At 38.1% G+C, this 15,543-nt stretch overlaps 1 long non-coding RNA gene across 1 annotated transcript; it reads right to left on the bottom strand.

Moving 5' to 3' along the window:
• Positions 1–8,712: 8,712 nt before the first annotated feature.
• Positions 8,713–9,586, bottom strand: LOC123271404. The gene is made up of 3 exons (XR_006510860.1): positions 9,307–9,586; positions 8,967–9,226; positions 8,713–8,897 (listed from the first exon to the last, which is right to left on the bottom strand). It is a non-coding gene; the product is annotated as an uncharacterized LOC123271404 (long non-coding RNA).
• Positions 9,587–15,543: the final 5,957 nt, after the last annotated feature.

Raw genomic sequence — 15,543 nt, 5'->3', positions numbered from 1 at the left:
AGAAGAAGATCCCTTAGAGCCTTCTTTAAACTTGATGGGCGCTCGTCCGACCGAGGTAAAGACGAGCCAGCCCCAACTGCCTCAACAAATGACGGCAGCTATGTACCGTCAACACAATCAGTAAATGGAATCGCCCTAGTGACCGGCCGAGGACCAGTAATCACAGTTAAAAATCCTAAATTTCTTAACAACAACTGTGAAATACTGATTGATTCCGGAGCAAACTACAATTTCATCAGCATCGAAGCGCTAGGTGATGACACCACCTTCATTTACGAAAATCTCGGACAAGTGGGAGGGATCGGAACAAACAAACAACCGATTATCGGACTCGTCACCCTCACTCTGTTCGACAAGTCCATCCCGTTCCGGATAGTACCTCGCCGACTAGGAGGCTACCTAGCCATCCTCGGTAGCGAATTTCTTGCAAAAGAACAAGCCAACATCTCGTTTTATTGGCATACAATGGTCCTGAGAAGCCAGCCCGTTCGCCCGATCCCGTTCATCATCAAGCGAGGATCCTGTGAATCTCAAATGCTCGCGGTGGGCGGCGGCCCCAAGATCGAATTAGCATGTCCGCTCCTACTTGGAAAATATCAACGCTTCATCATAGACACAGGAGGAGACGTCACAATCATCAATAAATCAGCTCTTCAGCCTGGAACTTACATAAACCCGAATAACCGATTAATTGCACGGGGAATCAGCGGCGAAGCAGTACAAACGCTCGGTACAGTCGAGTTAAAAATTTTCGGCCTACCAGTCCAATGCCAAGTAAGCCGAGAAAATCTACCGGTCCCTGGAGTGGGGATACTCGGAAACGACTGGTTAGAACATGAGAAAGCCGAGATCTCATACTACGAACAAACTCTCACCGTCATGGCTCGACCTCTAGAGCCCATACCTTTTAGCCTAGACATCTTCGAGCCGTCTATTTTTACCGTTCCTCCCAGAGCAAAAATGTTCGCTCCAGTTCCCATCAAAAATCCAGAACTGACCCAAGGATATTTGCCTCGAATAGACCTTCCAATAGGCCTATTTATGGGCGAAGCTTTAGTAACTGTAGACGGAGAAATGGCCACTTGTATGGTCATTAATACAACTGACGAGCCCGTCACGATCGAACTAGACCCCCAAATCCTCGAAGAATATGAATTTCATATTGAAGAGCCACTCAACAGTTCCAGTGACTCTTCAGACGACGACCCAGCAAAGATCAAGACCATCGAACAACGGGCAACGGAAATTTTAAATAAATTTCCACTACAACATCTCGATATAGAACAACGACAACAAATCACCGACATTGTCCAAAACTTCACCGACATCTTTCACCTACCTGGCGACAAATTAGGATGTTCTAATCGAGCAACCTGTAAGATTCCGACTATAACTGATAAACCAGTCAACGTGAAACAATATCGTTTCCCTAAACAACACCAGGACGAAATTCAACGGCAGATTGACAGCTTGATGGAACAGGGAATTATACGGAACTCTAAATCTCCATATAATTCCCCAGTATGGGTCGTCCCAAAGAAAGCAGACCCTAAAACAGGAGTCAAGAAATGGAGAATGGTAATCGACTTCAGAGATCTAAATAAAATTTCTATAGGAGACGCATATCCATTACCTTCTATAGTCGGCATTCTGGATCAACTAGGAGATGCTCTCTACTTCAGCGTCTTCGATCTTGCCAGTGGGTTTCATCAAATAGAAATGGACCCCGAAGACGCCCACAAAACTGCATTCTCCACTCCATTCGGACACTTCGAGTACGCCAGAATGCCCTTCGGACTAGAAGGAGCTCCAGCCACGTTCCAAAGGATGATGAATTCAACTTTGAGCTGCTTACCATGGATATTAATCTACTTAGACGACATCATCCTTCACGCTCGCTCTCTAGAAGAACACGGAGTCCGCCTCAGACGATTATTCCAAGTACTCCGAGATGCAGGGCTCACACTTCAACCAGACAAATGCAAATTTTTGTGCTCAGAAGTCGACTATCTCGGACATGTCATCTCTCGAGACGGAGTGAAACCCGATCCTAAGAAAATTCAAGCAATCCGAGACGCTCCGAATCCACGTAATCAACGAGAGATGAGGAAATTCCTCGGCCTGGCGAATTACTATCGCCGATTCATCGACAACTACGCCCTTCGAGCTAAACCGTTAACCGACTTAACTCGAAAAACGAAACCTTTTAAGTGGTCCGAAAAGGCCGAAAGGGCCATTCAAGACATCAAAAACGCCTTGTGCGAAAATTCAACTCTTTCATTCCCAGATATCGACAAGCCCTTCATCTTAGCGGTTAGTTCCTCAGAAGAAGGCATAGCAGGAATTCTGAGCCAAGAATTAGACTCCACTGACTCAGCAGGAAATGTAAATAAAAATGAAAAAATCGTAGCTTGCACATCCAGAGTCTTACGTGACGCAGAATTACGTTATACCCCAGACGAAAAAGAATGTCTCGCCGTTGTGTATACCATCCAGCAATTCCGGCCTTATTTATACGGTAAAAGGTTCACCGTTCGAACAAAAAGGGCCTGCGTAGCCTGGCTACGAGACACGCACGATCTCACAGACAGACAACGGAAATGGCGATCAAAAATCAACGAATTCCACTTCAAGATCGCTATCCGGACCAACGTCGGAGATCAATACGCAGATGCACTCTCATACAACCCAAAAGGACGTCCAGAAGGAAAACAAGAGCTCCAAGAAAAGGAAGGAACGCCTAACGAGCCCTCTGGAATCACCAGTCAAGAAAACATACCAGAAACCGTCTTGTTACCGGCAACAGGAGTCGAGAAAATCACAGCAAATCCTCCAAAACGCCGCCCCGGACGACCTTTAGGTTCGAAAAATCGACCAGCTCTCAAGAGCGCTCCAGAGAGTCGACAAACAATTGCCTCTCGATTACGGTCCGAACTACGCAGAGGATCTCATAAAAATCCCACTAATTACATAGAACCCGCCACCTCCAGCAACGACGAGGAAGCCCAAGGATTAACTCAACATCACGTTGGAGATGACGATGTGTTCCACACTCCAGAACCTAGAGGGGGGGAAGCTAGTCCATCTCTACCAGCTAGAGATTCAATTAGGGAACTAACTCCCCCGGCCTATTTTGACTCTGGTGACGATGGAGACGAAGAAGAAGAAGAGATCCCCGTAGCTCCACAACAAACAGAATCATCTGGAGAAATCACTGAATCATCCGGAGAAAATACTCCCAACGTTCAAAACACCATAAGAACGTTTGAAGAATTATCCGATGACCAAATCCACACCCCATCCCGACCTCCCTTATCACCAACAATCCCTAAAGGAAATCCCCGCTGGTGGAGACCAGTACCTGCACCAAGTCCTGACGTAATAAAAGAAGTAAAAAGATCTATCGAAAATTTTCAACAAATAAGATCATTGGAGAAGACATTCAACGAAAAAGAACTCGGAGAAGCCAGCGAAGAAGCTGATATGACCATAAACGAGTTTATCTCGGAAGAAGCAAACGAGGACCGGGATAGTACCAGTGCCGTCAGTGAACCAGACGACACAGTGATCTTAATTCAACCTACAACAAAGAGCCCGGAAATTAATCAAGAAAAATCTCACACAGATGACTTCTCACCTAGAACCGACACCACTGATACCACCATCCAACTAGCTCCAGAAACACCAACTTTAGTTCGTACAATGATAGAAAATTTTGAATCACAGGGCATCAAGTGGGATCCAGAGTCAAGATCAATAATCGACACTAGCGTTCACCAAGGGTCAACCCCGTATAGACCCATACCAGATCAATCTGTCATCACTCAGATGAGGACCAGACTATCGGAACTACCCACAATAAATACCACAGACTCACCTGGCGCAAGTTCCAGCCGGTTCTTAGACTTCGGTTCTCCTGTAGCAACTACTTCTACAGCGCCCGAGAACACAGGAAAATCAACGAAGAGAGTCTCTTTCCTGGAACCTATACCCCAAACCCCGGGTATAGCCGATAGTCCACCTAACTCTCCGGAGTTGCCTAACGAGGAAGAAGACGCGACCTCTCGAGAAACATCCGTAACTCCAACTGCTCAACAAAATCCAGAAATTGCAACTCCACCGGCAAACAATAACTCTCCCACGCCAATATGGCCTCACGGTCCCGAGAGAAAAGCAGCAATCACCATAGAACCTCTAGAAACATCCTCCGATGAGGAAATAGTCCCAAATAATGACCAGCCTCTAAACAAAAACCTAGAGGGGGGGATGGAAAAATCAATAAACCCGGAAGAATCAGTGTCGAATAGACCCGATGAACTAAGAGTAGTGGAACTATTAAATAGCCGAGATGGACTCACTTACGCTCGAGATAACATCGCTCACTTTATCACTACAGACTGCGAACTAGCCACTCCAACAGCAAAATTACTCCGTGACCTCAAATTCATCGATGTTGACGACCTGAAACAGGCCAAGCCACGTAAAGGAGACGTCCTGGTGACAAAAATTGGCAAATATCGGGTTTTCTATCTTCGTCGGAGAATATCATCGGACTAAAATATCCAGTGAAGATTTAATAAACGGCCTCCAAAGCTTTCGTCTCGCATTGGAGCGCTACGAAATTCACTCCCTAAGAATGGCCCAAAAGGGAGATGGATTCGGTTCCATAAATATACAACAACACCTGCTGAAAGAACTACGAGATTGCCCCGTACAAATAACACTCTGTGACGGAGAAATCTCTGTACCAGACGAAGAACTACGGCCCGAAATTATCAAAGAAAAACACACAAGCCTGATCGGAGGACATAAAGGAGTCCTCAAGACTTATTGGAGAATAAGAGAAAATTTCTACTGGCCAGGAATGAAAGAACAGATTTATCAATACATCCTGAGATGCGACACTTGTCAACAGAAGAAATTATCCAGAATAAAAACTAAACAACCCATGGTAATCACCGATACACCGTCCGACGCTTTCGAAAAATCTCAATCGACACCGTAGGGCCACTACCTATGACCGCAAAAGGCAACGTACATATCCTCACTATACAGGATAATTTTACAAAACATTGCGCAGCTATAGCAGTACCAGATATCAGGACCCAAACGATTGCAGAGGCCCTGATCAATCAATATATTTGCCTATACGGATGCCCGAGAACGATCTTGTCGGATAGAGGAACATCATTCACCTCAAAACTCTTAGCAAAAATGTCAGAAATATTAAAAATAAGAAGAGTAACAACTTCAGGATACTATCCTCAAGCTAACGGATCACTGGAGAGAAGCCATCAAACTCTTGTCGAATATCTCAGAGTGTTTGTCGAATCCTTCTCAGATTGGGACGAATACTTACCCATGGCCATGTTTAACTATAACACCTCGGTCCATAGTGGGACAAAATTCACGCCTCATGAGTTAGTTTTCGGTAAAAAGGCTCGCGCTCCAACCGAGTTCCCCGATTATGAAAAAATCGAAACATATCCTGATTATCTAATTGACTTAATGAATCGATTAAATCACACACGGAGCGTCGCTCGCGATTCACTTGTCGAATCAAAATTAAGATCTAAAGAAAGATTCGATAAGAATTTACACCCAATAGATTTTCAAGTAGGAGATTTCGCTTACAATTTGAACGAAACTCGGAAAAATAAACTCGATACCTACTATAAAGGTCCTTTTGAGATCGTAGAAATTACCGATAAGGGCTGTCTGATATTAGAACTTCCCAATGGAAAACGCATAATCAAACATCCCAGCAAACTGAAAAGAGCTATCGAATAAAATAAACACACTCCTGTTACAGACGATCTCGCCCACACCGAGTAACACGATACAAAAAAAAAAAATAATATAAGAGACATGCAGCTACTCCAAGTCAACATATGCTGCCTACTCATCATCCTTGTAGAATCAGGTCAAGACGCCCTAATAATTCAACCGGCTTCATCCAACCCAGGAATCCTATATGAAAAATACAAAACTATTCATCTAATAGAACGAGAATGGAAAATAGTCTCTACTATAGACGTCGGAACCATCACCAATATATCTCCTTGGCAGGAGATGTCATCACACGGCGATAAAGAAGGCCGCCAAACTTGTCTATCATACTTCTCTCCCCCGGAGTGCGAAATCCTGGGAAAAGAAGCTATATTAAAAGACTTAGAAAGAGACAGAGAGGATGTGATCAATCGATTAAAACAAAATCTAAAACAAGCAGACAGTACTACATCAACTAAAATCCGAAACCGAAGGACGCCCTGGTTTGGATTCGTAGGATCCATAGCTCGAAAAGCCTTCGGACTTATGGATTACGACGACCACGAACACATTTCTCATGAAATAGACAAATTATACAATGACCAACGAGAGATAACAACACTCGTAAACAACTCAACGCATATAATAAAATCAGAAATAAACAAAATCATCTCCGATCAAAACAACACTAAGGCCAGAGTCACTCTGCTGTCCAACACAATCAATAGCTACGCCACCAAGGTCGGGAACGAGATCGAGAAAATGAAACTACGTCTACATTTTATGCAAAGAGCCGACGAAAGAGTACAAAGAACGTCGAGTCTATTACGCTACCTCAAGGAAGCTGAGTCAGCGATAGAAGACGCTAAGAGAGGGGTCGTCCCAGGAGGAATTCTTTCACCAGATCAACTGAGAAATGCAACCAGAGATATTACAATACGTTTTCCCCACCTAAACCCACCTCAACCAGTGGACCACGTAAATCTCCAGATCTTATCCAACATCGCAAAGGTGAACACAGGAAGAATAGATAATAAATTCCTAATTATAATCACCCTACCGTTGCTGAACCAAATCACATTCCAACTCTATCAAATAAGACCTATACCTGTCCCTCAAACAATCGGAGGAGCCATGAGGAGCCTGCTGATCCGGCCAAGCAAGGACTACCTCGCAATAGACGCCTTACAAAATCAATACTTTTTAGCGGACACGGAAACCATCAAAATTGCAAAACAATCTCAACAGACATAGCCTGTGAAATTAACGTCCCCCTCAAATTAATAAAAGACAACACAGAGTGCGAACTACAGCTCTATTTAAAGCCAAACAACGAGATAATGAAACAATGCGACGTCCGAATATTACCTAAATGTTCAACACAACTAATAAAATTACATCAATCGAATTCCTGGGCTTATTCCACCTGTAAGCCAGAAAACTTTATAACAACATGCGACTCAAAAATACGCATCGAACATCAGATCCATGGCTCGGGTACCTTCACCTTATCCCCCGGCTGCGTCCTAACAAATAATCATCTTGTAATCAAGGGGACCGAAGAAGAAACAGACACAATCGGTATCTTCGCCTTCCCCACCATAAACTTAACACATCTGGTGACTAACCTCACCGAAAAACCAAAACGACCTCATCTGCTGACAAACATCGCCGAAGAACCAGTAGGGGAAAATACCCTACTCTCTCCATGGGGCGACAGCCTCGAAGGTAACGAGAACAGACTCACGAGAATTGGACTCCACCATCAAGAAGAATCAAAGCATCGGTACATCACAATCGCAAACACAGGCGCAGTGCTTTCAATTATAACATCCCTCGCACTTTTCTTTGGATATTATTACTACGGTTGTTGTTGCAACTGCCTCAAACCTCTGCAAAAATTCAAAACAAGAAAACAAAAATCGTTCCAAGGAAAGACAAACGAAACATTCGAACTCACAGACACAATTTCAACATACCCAACTCGACCAGGATCCCCAGGACCAACAAAACACCAACAGAGTCTACCAGGAGTTCACGGACAACAGAGAATAACACCATCAACGCCATCCCGGACCGGCATTCGACTCGCCGACTACGACTACAACTAAAATGAATAAAAATTAAAAACAAGACAGAAAATATCTCTGTAAAAATTACATTTATATCTATATATTCTTCATTTTTTTTTTAAAAATATTATTATTAAATAAACATTAGAATTAAGCACATACATTTTACCTATATATTTTATCCCGAGAGAGAAAGAAAAAGGGAGAATCGATAACAATAAAAATTTAAAGAATATTAATTTCAAAATTTTTTTTCTCTTTCAACTTTAAAAAAAAAAAAAAAAAAAAAAAAAATTTTCTCCCCTCTTCTTTCCCTCTATAATACAAATTTTGTGTAATAAGTAGCAACCTGCAATATAGAACGCAGCAAACTAAACATAATATTTCTGTTTTAAATTAGTACAAAGTAAGTCATCTGTCGGCGGTTGAATTATTAAAAGATCCAACACACAAATCAATAAGAGCTCTGTTTTAACCGCGGCAAACTAATTACCATAAGTAGACGAATGGTAATGAGTAACGGCGATCAAATCAGTAGACTTCATTATCATCTACTGACTAAAACGACCGCCTCAAGCTTCAAACCACGCCTACCCACTTACGCAACACTTACTAATCTCTCGCTCTTCGTTCAACAGTAACCAAAGACATAATTCTATTAATATCAAACGACACAAATTTTTTTTTAAAAAAGTATCAGAATACTACTAACAATAAATATAAACAAAAAAAACATATATTAAGGAAGAACTAAATTAAACTATTTAAAAGTAAATTCAACTAAATTTAAATTAAGCTATAAAAATTAAACTATTTAAATTAAATTCTAATTTAGGAAAACGGAAAAAGAAAAACTAACAACAATTCCATTTTGGTTGCCGATTTATTGAAAATTTTTTTTTCTCTCCATTTTCAATTTCTTTACTATATATTCTTTTTTTTTAGCAGCGTTATCCTAACCGATCCCTTCCCAGCATTACTCGGAACTTGGTTCCCCACCCGTCAAGCTGTCGAAGAGGCCTTGAAAATGGGAGTTGGTCAGCGAAATTTGACAACCTACAAAAATTTGATAAATAAATTTCTCTTCTCAAACAAAGTTCAAAAAAAAAAAAATATTAAACTTACTGCTACGAACACATCCCGTTTAAAATAAACTCCATCAGTGCTACACGCAATCGTTGCACCTCAAAGTAATGCGGAGCAATAAATCGCCATTCAACTTCGGGATACTCCAACCCCAATCGAAAGAAGTAGGTAGCGATCTTGGACACTTCTGGACCAGCAGGTCCGAAGATGCTCATCCATTCGCTTACTAATGCCAAGGCCTCGTTCGGAGTGAGCGGTCCCTGAAGTTCCCGTAATAACTGAACTCCCCGCCTTAAGTCCTGAAACAATAAATAATAATAATAATAACAACAGTAATAATAATAACATTAATAAATTCACTTAATTCTCATAGACTTACCCGCTCACCATATACAGCGGTCGCGTATTGGAACCAAGTTCCATAGTTTTCATAATTCCTCTTAGTTACATACATGATGACTGCCATAACAATACTAACTATTCACTCCTTATTAATGCTCCTTCTTCGCTATTTCTCCTTACGCCGAAACTTAACACCTTGCCACGAGTTAAACCCTTGCTCAGCAAAAATATAAAAGAGCGGGAATATAACAAGATTTAATACGCCGCCAGACGACTAACTTTAAATCGTCGCGCGCAAAACAAGAACTCCATCTGCACGCAATAATTACACAAGGGGGGGGGGGGGGGGGGGCTACTGATAAAACAGTAACTCTGCCAAGACAACAACGCAGGCAATTTAAATTAAATGTAACCGCTAGACAATATACTATTATAAAATAACTATATACAATAAATTATCTGTTACTATACATATATGTATTCATGTAAAGGGCAAAAGCGCACTCAATAAATAAAAAATAAATATTATAATGTTAAAAATAAAACTATTAAATAAGAAGTAAAGTCAAGCGATGACTTTTCGGCGAAAGGGAGACACCCGAATTTTCAAAAGCAGGGATGCCGAGGCACCCCTTCTTTGGGGGGGATGCTGTTATATCCGGCGTCGCCTCATATAACACTCAGGGTCTCTGCCTCACGACGAAAAGTGCAGCGCTTGCACTTTGAAGGACAATCGGACGGACAACACCTCGATCACGCCTTGAGCACACCGTGTCCACGTTCTGTCAAACTTGCAAATTTTAGACCAATAACAAAATTCAATTCCCTTCCAAAAGTCGCGACCCGAGTGCTTAAAAACCCTAAGCACCGCGGGACGCGCGTTCAATCTTTTATTAAAGAATACGAGGGAAGGTATCCTCGTAGAGCCCGTGTGTGTCCTTGTACCGCGTTACGTACGAGGCAGTATAAAGCACTAGGTCGCTTATACGAAATTCTAAATTCACTATTCTCTCTTTTGATTCTTTAAATTATATCGTCTACGAATCGCGTCAGTGTGCTCTTCGAGCAGGATCGAGGGCCCCGTTGTCCGTAGTGATATCTTTCTCTAAATTCTAACTTTTCGATCTATTAATTAATTTAAAGGCGGATCTAAGTATCCGCCTGAGTCGTTACTCTGTTCATGAACTCATAATAAAACATTCTAAATCATAAAATATAGTTATAAGTGAATAGTTATTAAGTGAAATATTGTGCATTGAGTGCGTCTCGCCCGTAGGGCGGCTAAATATTGAATAAACAGTAAAACTCCGAATATCGTGGAATCCATCATTTCTAAGATTAGTTCCTGAACCTCTTTCATCACATCGATCTCAACCACGAGAGAAGGAAGAGAAACCAGTCCAGGATCTACCGATCGACAGCTCAAACTTCAATCAACAACAAAATTCGTAAGGGACGAAGGTAAGTTCGGTTTCTGTAATCGACTTCTCTTTAAATTCACCGTTAGGAACCCTGGTTACCAGGAGGCGTTCGAAATCCACATTAAAAATAAAACTCTTGTAGTTTATCTACAAGAGAAAATCTATCGAAAGGCGTGTCCGAGCCTCCTCAAGGCCCACTCTACAAATAATTATTTAATTATAATTAATTCGGACATAACACAAGTAAAAATTTTTTATTATTCTTTTTGAATCATTTTTTTAGTAAGAAAAAAATTCTAAAAATTTTTAAATGTCGGCTAACTTAATTTTCATGAAATATCGGAAACTTTGGTTTGAGCGACCACTGAATAGGTTATGGTTGAATGTTTATTTAAATCTTCTGTTTATACAACATTCAAAAAAAGTCCTGACTTGGTGACAATAAAGTTAGCCGACATCTAAAAATTTTTAGAATTTTTTTTATTGAAAAAATTATTTAAAGAAAATATATAGAAAAAATTTCACATGTAAAAAGTTTTAAAAATTATACGTGCAATTTTGTAAAAATATTTTTTTTGTTCTAATTTAATTGATAAAAAAAATCTAAAATTGTTGAATGTCGGCTAATTTTAATGTCATCCTGACTTGAATAATTTTTTTCCTTTTGTGTCATTTTCACCCCTAATGTGGGTATTTTTGACGGGGAAAACCCGAATTCAATTATTTTTTTTATTACTAATTTCAACTAATACTATTTATTACGCTGTTTACTTCACTATGCTTTACATTTATAACACCAGGGCGCTCTACTTTCAGCAGTAGTGCTGCCTCTACAGTTCTTTCTCAATCCCTATACCAACATTCACACCCGAGCTTGCGCGCGCAACGTATAATATGCCAACACTGGCATATTATAAGCTCGGTAAAGTTAACACCCCAGAGTTTTTTTTTCAATTTTTCAACATTTTTTTTTTATCACATCGTTAGTTCGTCGTTTGTTCTTTATTGGTCACTACCAACATTTGTTAGTTCTCCATTTATTTCTTTTAAAACAATTTATTAATAATATACCCTTAAGTTAACCGTCCTATCGCATTTTTTAATATTTTGATAGCAATACAGGTCATTAAACCTTTGTTTTTTATTGTTCATATATATAAAATATTTGTTCCTACTTCACATTGTTTATTTGTTGTTTAATTAAAATTTTTAATTAGCTGAATATTTGTATGACAAGCACAGTGATCAGAGTGAGTGTATTATTCTTGTAATTTTAAATATAGAGGTCAGGACAAAAAGGCAACGTGTAGTTTTTAATAATTTTATAATAAGTTTCATTTTAATAAAGTATTAAAATTTTTTGTTATTTGTTATTTCTTTTTTATTTTAATAATTCGTAATAGTTCGTATTGTTCATAGAAACAGAATTGATGAGTATTAAAAAAAAAATATACATACATAGATTGAAAATTGTTTCTATATTTTTTAAGAAATTTAAAATATATTTTTTAAGAAATTTAAAATGAAATGGATATTTATTAGTTATTTATTGGCTGACGTCTAACAATTTTTTTTTTAATTATTTAAATTAATTAAAAAGTGATTCCTAAAAAATTACACTTGTAGATTTTTAAATTTTTCACATATGAAATGTGCTTGTCACTATAATTTTCAAAAGACCGCGCTAAAAGTCTAAACGTAAAGTTGACGCATGCGCAGTGCGAATATTTAGAATACAAATATTCAGCTAATTAAAAATGTTGATTAAACAACAAATAAACAATGTGAAGTAGGAACAAATGTTTTATATACATGAACAATTAAAAACAAAGGTTTAATGACCCGTATTGCTACCAAAATATTAAAAAATGCGATAGGGGGGCTAACTTAAAGGTACATTATTAATAACAGTCTTTGAGAATTGGAGTTTACTTGAAGCTACAGTATATGTAAAAAGCATTCCAGTGCACCCTGGCGAGTGCAGATGCAAGCTCCGGAATATCTTTTTTTAACTATAGTTTCCCATCTATCGGAGGATTACTATGCATTCTCGAATTATTTAGTCTGTGGCAGATCACTTTGCCCATCAAAAAAAAATCAGGATCGAAATTTTTGCGTTGCTATAGTTTATGCTGATTAAATTTAATGATTTTAAGCAGATTAATTGTTATAATTGGATATAATTAATTAATATCAGGAAAATAAGATATGAACTATACTGTTATAATAGAAATTTAAGAAAAAGAAGGACCGCAGAATTTAATAAAATTTGCAACCTCAAAAAAACGTGATGCTTACAGTAAACACAGTCGGTAGTCTGGCGCTCCGTTTGAACGGAACTTGGCGCCAGATTCTACCGAATCTGTGGATGGAACGAAAAAAGTTATTGTAATATGTAAAATATAAATGGGGTACTTTTAAAAAAGCGTAGGGTACTTTTTAAGATATTTACAATTATAACTATTGACACCATGCACCCCACGCTTTTTTTGAAATAAAATACATTTTTTTTCTTATTTACACTATTATTAATTTATATTTATGAAAATTTTTTACACTATTCTTAAATCAGATTTATTTTCTATTTTTTAGTTTGGTTTTCTATAAAAACAGTGTTTTTTAGTTTTTTTAAACTATTATTTTTTTAACTATAGTTTCCTATCTATTGGAGGTTATGTTGCCCATAAGAAAAAAGTCAAAATCTAAAAATCTGGGTCGCTATAGTTTGTGCCAGTGAAATTTATCAATTTTAAATAGAGTTCATAATTATCACTGACTATAATTAATCAATTTCGGTAATATATGATATAAAGTATTATTATAGAGTATTATTAAAGGAAAAAAAGGTCTGTAAAATTAATGAAAATTTGCAACCTTAATATATCGTTCTGCTTACGGTAAACATACTCGGTAGTCTGGCGCTCCGTTTACAACGGATTTGAACGGGACTTGGCGCCAGACTCTACCGAGTCTGTGGATCCGCTATTATATCGATACTAAGTCGATAGCTAAGTCGAAAGCACCCGATACTCAATGACTTTCTGAAAGCTTGATGACCCCGACTGCGAAAACGGAATCCGCCATTACAGACAACAGATCCGGGCTTACTACTTTGAATACGCTGATGATGACAATCGCTACGATGAAGACGAGTACGTTTATGCCCAATATGGCGGAGTTCTGGGAACTTTGAACTTTTTCACAATGTCTGAAGGAATACCGCTCGAGTATCGTCTTGAAAAAGACGACAATGTTGTAGCAAAAGAGCGAAAATTTCAAGTTACTGGTTTCGTCTGAAGAAAAAGAAACTGACGTGGAGATGCCGTACGCGACTCAGTTGTTAATTAAATGTATTTTTCAAATAAAAATTGGTGAAATTCACCACAATGGTTGGTACAAACATTCGTTCAACAATTACTACAAAATGCTACGCACAGACATTGATGTGATGTGGAAGAATAGCTCGAGTTTGGTTTAATTAAGCAGTACATCGAGAACACGCACACTGAGAATCATTATTTCTTCAAAATAAAAATTAACGATGTCTACATAATTAAAAGACATGGCGAAGAAAACGGGTACAAGGAAAATTTGCTTCCAAAGAAATTGCTCTGGCACGGAACGAAGACAGAAAATATTGCGTCTATCTTGTCGAGAGGTCCGGAAGTTGCGTCTCCAAGCTCTGAGTCAACTAGTGCTCACTTTGGCCATGCAATTTACTTCACCAACTCGTCTTCAAAAGCCGCAAGTTACTGCGACGCTAGACGGAAACAAAGGACTTGTGAAGGAATATTGCTTCTCTGTGAAGTTGCCCTGGGTCATATGGCACAGTGTTATACTGCACAAGATATATGTCTGCTCCTAGCGTAGTTAAGCTGTGTGTGGGGAGTTGGACACTTTGTACCTGATCAAAATGTAAAGACGATTCTTTGGAACGACGTCGAAGTTCCTTACGGACCAATTATCAAACGCGCAAATACCGATACTGATTTGGCTCACGATGAGTTTGTTGTTTATGATTCTAAGCAAATTAGGATCAGATATCTCGTTCATGTTAGTTTTGAGTACAACGACGACTATCATGACTAAAGTGGCAACGTTGATTATGATAATGATGATGATGATGATTATTACAATTAATGTTACTATTAAGTTATCATTTTACTTCACGCAAGAAGATGTAGCAGTATATTTTTAATATTGCTGAGTATCTTAAAATATTATGAAGTTACTTTTTAAAAATTGTTTTTAAATTTAATGAACTAGAAATGGTTATAAACAGACTCGATTCTTTAATTTATTTAAATTGTAATGGTTATTGTACTTGATAGCATTTCTGGTCTGATCAATCACAAAAATTATTTTTCAACTAGATTTTAAAGTTTATTGTGCGCTTGTTTTTGAAACTAATTTTTAACTTATAATTTCTTATAAGGATATATTATTAAAATATTTAAATTAAATATTTTAAATTCCATCGATAAGTATTATCTAAGCAAAGATCAAATTTAATTTTGTTCTAATTTAAGTTCAGTTTTCAATAAAATGTTTTAATTTAAATCAACCGTTACATTTATCCATTAAATTATTTGTAATTGATCCTGTAATAGTACTATTATTTTTTAAATTTATTTAAAAAGTAAATTTTTATTATTATTTTTTTTTTTACTTAGTATTATAATTATTAAAATTTTTATTTTGTTGTTTGTGTTCATTTAAGTATTTTTTTTTTTTTAATTTAAAAGAAGTTATTAGCAGTAGTTATTTAATTTAATTTTTGGTTAAGTTCAAGATAGGGTAATATATTTCAAGTATTGAGATGTTATATATACGTCAAGTTTCAATTTACTTCT

This window comes from Cotesia glomerata, linkage group LG9, assembly GCF_020080835.1.
Source record: "Cotesia glomerata isolate CgM1 linkage group LG9, MPM_Cglom_v2.3, whole genome shotgun sequence".
In the NCBI taxonomy this organism is placed as follows: Eukaryota; Metazoa; Arthropoda; class Insecta; order Hymenoptera; family Braconidae; genus Cotesia; species Cotesia glomerata.
This window is presented reverse-complemented; position numbering and strand designations above follow the sequence as displayed.